The following is a 5,474-nucleotide window of genomic DNA, read 5'->3' on the forward strand; positions in this document are numbered from 1 at the left end:
TCCGATGGTGGCTGCGTGTTGTTTCAGGGAAAGAATCAGGGAGATTCAGGAGGATCTGTTTCAGGCTGGGAGGAAGAAGAGCCTTTGCTGTTTGCAGCCATCCAGGCGGGAGCAGAAAGGTAGCCCTTCAAGGAGTGAGGCCGGCTCCCCCTCCTCCTCCCCCTCCCGGGCTTGCGGAGCCTGCCCTCTCCTCGCCAGGCACACCCGGCTGCTGCATGTGGGAACCGGGGCCAAACTCTCCCGGCAGGCTGCTCAGTCCCCGCCCCCAGCAAAGCGCGGGGATTACAAGGTCCGGCATCCTCTGCGGCAGCAGCCCCCTGGCGCTCTCTCTCCCTCCCTCCCCCCGCCGACAGAGGAGACCAGGAGGAGGAGGAGGTGCTGAGCTGGCTGGACGAGCACAGCCAGGGCGACCGCCCCCAAACTGGCAAAAAAATTTTTTTAAAAAAAAAAGTTAAAAAAACCTTCCGCTTTCAAACCGGGAAGAGGGATGGGTTTTGTTTTTGCAAGCATCACAAGCCCCGGGGGAGGCTGAGACTCCCCCGGAAAATTTCAGAGGTAGCCCCCGCCCCTGCGCCCCCCTGAACTCTACGCCTATGGACAACCTGTGAGGCGGGTGGGGCTGAGAGCTGAGAGAACTGTGACTGGCCCAAGGTCAACCAGCAGGTTTCATGTGGAGGAGGCCTGGGGAATCAAACCCGGCTCTCCAGATTAGAGACCACTGCTCTTAACCACTACACCATGCCAGACAAGAGTCCCCCTGCAAGCCCATTATCACAGTAAGATGTATTTGTCATTTCAGGGAAAAGTAGAACTTTTCATTTGATGAATCATGAGATTGTATGGGTTGGATCCAGCAAAAAAAATTCCATTGATGTAAGGAGGAGGCCATTTTCAACAGTTCCCCTTCCTGCTGCTCCCCCATGCTCCTTTTGGGGGTGTCCTATTCCCTAGGAACAGCATTTCAGGTGGTGAGGTAAGTTGCAGTGGGGGAGGTGAGGGAAGGCATGCCTGCTGTGCTGATGGAGATCTGTTCCATCAGCATAGCAGAGATCCAAACCACATATAGGATGGGAATGTACATATTTGAGGACAGGGCAGCTACAAGTTTTATGCCTCCCTGTTACCGAAACTCCTCTAAGGATGGTTCCGAGAGCCCAACTCTGTCTTATGTATGGCAGTGGGCGTGCGTGAGTAATTTACCCGTGTATCCAGAGGGTGGATTTGGCAACGAGCGCTCCTATTTACCAGGAATGGAGACAACACGCTAGGTTTAATGAATAAATGTTGTCTTTACTAAGTGGTTCTCAAGCACACGAAAACAGATACATATGCAGATTCACACAAGTTCCTTAGTTGCAGCAGATACAGAAACAATCAGTAATAAAAATAATAACTTCAACAGACAATGGGGTAACACATAGAAGGGTCCCACTTATACTTATCTGAGTTCCTGTTTGAGAAGAAATCTTCTCTGCAGCGAGAATGGCAAACAAAAGTAACTTTAGGGACTCTATAAACACATGGAATGGTCCTGCCAGACATGTGCGGGCTCTCTGGTCGCGACTCCAGAGAACGCTTCAAGAATCACCTGCAGTACTTAAGTTGCAGAGGTGAAAGGTATCAAGAGGGGATGGGTCAAGCTGCTCTTCCAGAGAAACAAAGGCTGTGTTTCTCTTTTTAAAACCTAGTTTTAGGGGTTGGCTTAGGGCCAATCTTTACCTGGAATCCGTCCTCTTCTCTATGCCTATAGTTTTGACGGGCTGTGATGTTCTACCTAGAGGGAAGGGGGCAATATTCAAATTCTAGCCTAACTTCAAAGAGGAGCCATGTGGCCAGGTGTCAAAGCTATATTCCCATGGCAACCTTTGACTTGCAGAGATGCCTGGTCCATAAAGGCAATACAGGATGTTATTCTTTGTGACGCACAAACCAGATAGAGAGGGGTTACGAGTCGTCCCACGGATCAACAATGGTGGGAAACCTGTTGTTCTTTCAGGTCTCCAAGCTGAGCTTAATGGTGAAGGTCTTCTTTGTCCTCAGGCACGCTGGGAAGGTGTGGGTGTGCACGTGTTCTGTAGCACAGGCAGCTCAAGCCTTGCTCATCCAGATGCAAGCATGAGATGCAGAGCAAGCCATTCACAACACAGCAATCCCTTATCCCACATGCAGATATGCAAAGACATTTTACAGACATATACCATCAGCACAGCACAAATAATACATTTAACATAGTAACACCCCCTCCTCCTGCTTCATCATGCTACTTAGGTCTGTAGCCTGTATTAGTATTAGGGCTGCCAGCCTCCAAATGGGACCTGAGGATTCCCCGGGATTACAGTTTATCTCCAGAGTGCAGAGATCAGTTCCCCTGGAGAAAATGGATGCTTTGGAGGGTGGACTCTGTGGCATTGTACCCCACTGAGGTCCCTGTCCTCCCCAGGCTCCATCCCCAAATCATCAGGAGTTTCCCAACCTGGATCTGGCTACCCTACCCCCCCTTCCCCCACCAGTGCCCATTGGGGGCCTGGCTGCCCTAGTTAGTATGCTTAAGCCTGAGCTAGACAATGGTGTAACATGTGACAACCACAGAGATGGCAGTGGCAAGCTCCCTGTGGGAACTCAGTTCTGAAGCACCACAGAAGCCTGATTTGGAGCAGGAACACTCTGATGAAGGAGGAGAAGGATATGTGGACTCCCACCATGCTTTTCCTAATCTAAAACAGATGCAGGGGGCAGCACATGTATTTAGGGTTTCCAGGCCTTACCTAGGAGCTGTGGTGGCTCAAGTGGTTAAGACGCTGAACTGCAGGCTGTGGAAGGTCTGTAGTTCAGCAGTTCGAGACCCGGGTGCCGCATGATGGAGTGAGCTCCCATCTCTAGTTCCAGCTCCTGCCAACCTAGCAGTTCGAAAGCAAGAAATTGCAAGTAGATAAATAGGTACCACTTCGGTGGGAAAGTAACAGCGTTCCGTGCGCCTTGGTGTTTAGTCATGCTGGCCACATGACCACGGAAACGTCTTCGGACAGCGCTGGCTCTTCGGCTTTGAAACGGAGATGAGCACTGCAACCCTAGAGTCGGATTCGACTGGCTTTCGAGCAAGGGAACCTTTACCTTTAGGTCTTACCTGGCTGCCAGCAGGGGTGCTCCTGTCTGGTCCTGGGATCTTTGGGTGAGTGTGCTTTGTGCGTGTGCCACGATGACATCACCCAGAAGTGACATCATCACACCGGGCATGTAATGCAGAGGACACTAACATTTGGGCAAAAAACTCTATGGTCACCACTCACCATAGAGTTTTAACCCAAATGGTAGAGTGTCCCCTGTGCCAAATGCGCGGCACAATGACTTCACTTCCAGGTGATGTCATCGCACTGGGTATGTTGGGCACGACAGGGCTCTTCAGGAGCGGGGCTTCCTCAGTGGCTAGCTAGCTGTTGGTGGCTTGAGGTCCCTGAAAGCAAAGGAACCCCCTCCCCCATGGGGGAATGGCAACCCTTCATGTATTGTAGACTGCACATACAACAAACAATTGTTTAATTATTATTTATGTATGTACACTTTTTATAGTCTGCCTTTCTCACTTGGACTCAAGGCAGATTACACAGAGTGAATCAGTGCAAACAGCACGATGGGACGTTCAATAAACAATGCAATAGGACTGGGTTGTTGAACCAACCAGAAATCTAAAAACAGAAGTGAAGCAAAACCTAAGTATTAACATGATGCATTAAATGATACAAAAATTACACAGTAGGTTCCTACTTACATCAAGTGATACAGAGTAGTACAGACCACAGTTCTTAATAATTTATCCAAGTAATTTTGTGAATCGTTTTGTACAGAGCAACTCCATTGTGTGCATAGAAAAGCCTTCCTGAATCATTTGGTTCTGCATAGTATGCGGAAAGCCAGGAGTGTGGGAGCTTTCCTGACCTCCTCAGGCAGGCCATCCCCTATAGGGGTTGCCAGTTTCTTACCGCGTTCCAGTGTGGGGGCTCCAGTCTTCTTCCCTGAGTCTTCTAGCATCATGCTCTAGCATTAGGGGGATATTTCCCAAATGCTAGAGCTTTCCCTGCACAATGTGCCTTGCACGATGACGTCACCTCTGGGTGACATAATTGCGCCAAGCACGTCAGGCATGGATGAGGCTGCTCAGGGGCGGGGGTCCCCCTGCTGCTCAACTGGGCAGCAATTGATTGGGGGCCCCAAAGTGGGGGGAACCCTGCCCCCATCAGGGGTGTGGCAACCCTAATCCTATAAAGTGCGAACCACAACAGAGAAGAAACATGTACGGGCAGCTGTGTATTTTGCCCATTTGCATGTTGGCACCTACAGAAGGCCCTGTTCAGATGAGTGAAGCGGCTGTGACAGAGCATAGTCTTGCAGATATGAGGGTCCAAGGCCTTGAAGGGCTTTGAAATACCTGAAATTGAGCTAGGTAACTGCTGAACAACCAATGGAATGAATGCAGAATGGGTTGGTTTCCTGTGGAAATGGTGTTAATGACAGGAAGAACAACGTTGATGTGTTGGCCACTTTAGGCAGTGGGTTTTAAAAGTCGTTATGTTCAGCAAAGGTTCTGCTTAAGGGTGTTAAGGGTGAGAGGAACATTCAGAAAAATGCTTCACTTTCGGTGATGGCATCATAAATTTGCTCTACTATATTACTGAATACAATATTTCAGTTTTGCAGCGTTTTTTTTTATTTAAAAAAAACAGCCAGGTATTTATCCACCCATCTGTCTATCATGGCTTAAGGGCTGAAAGCAGTGTAAACACCTGACCTGGATAGCCCAGGCTAGCCCAATCTCATCAGATCTCAGAAGCTAAGCAGGGTTGGCCTTGGCTAGTATTTGGAAGGGTGACCTTCAAGGAATACCAGGGTTGTGACAGAGAGGCAGGCAATGGTAAACCACTTCTGAAACATCTCTTGCTTAAAAACAAATTTAACTCACTACCTAGTGGGTGCATCTTGCTGAAGAGCTAGAACTTCTGGCTGCCAGACAATCTTAGGATCTCTTGGCTATTCTACACACAATGCCATATGAAAATTAATTAATTTTTTTACTGGGAAGCAAATACTGGCTTGAAGCTCCAGTGTTAGACAAGTGCACCTGGGACCATAAAAACATGTATGTGCTGCTTTTTCAGCCCCTAAACATTGTAGGTATCAAGGAAATATCCTGAAGTGTGCACACATGTGGAGAAAGAGATGTTTACAGTCCACAGACTTGAAGTTGCAAAGATTTAGAAGGGCAGCAGTCTCATCTTACGAGAAGCTGATGTTATGGCATCAACCAGCTATCAGAGTGAGTGAGCAGTTTCCATATACAGCAAAACCTCCATGAGGAAGCAACCTATGAGGTAGCTTTTGTTTAACAGGACAGTTTGCATTCTCCTGGGTTTTCTTCCTCTGTGGTCCTGCTATATTCTGTTTATCACAGTTGGAAGAATACTGAAAACAGTATTCAGAAA

Source organism: Gekko japonicus, unplaced genomic scaffold (assembly GCF_001447785.1).
Source record: "Gekko japonicus isolate JY-2015 unplaced genomic scaffold, Gekko_japonicus_V1.1 scaffold1105, whole genome shotgun sequence".
In the NCBI taxonomy this organism is placed as follows: domain Eukaryota; kingdom Metazoa; phylum Chordata; class Lepidosauria; order Squamata; family Gekkonidae; genus Gekko; species Gekko japonicus.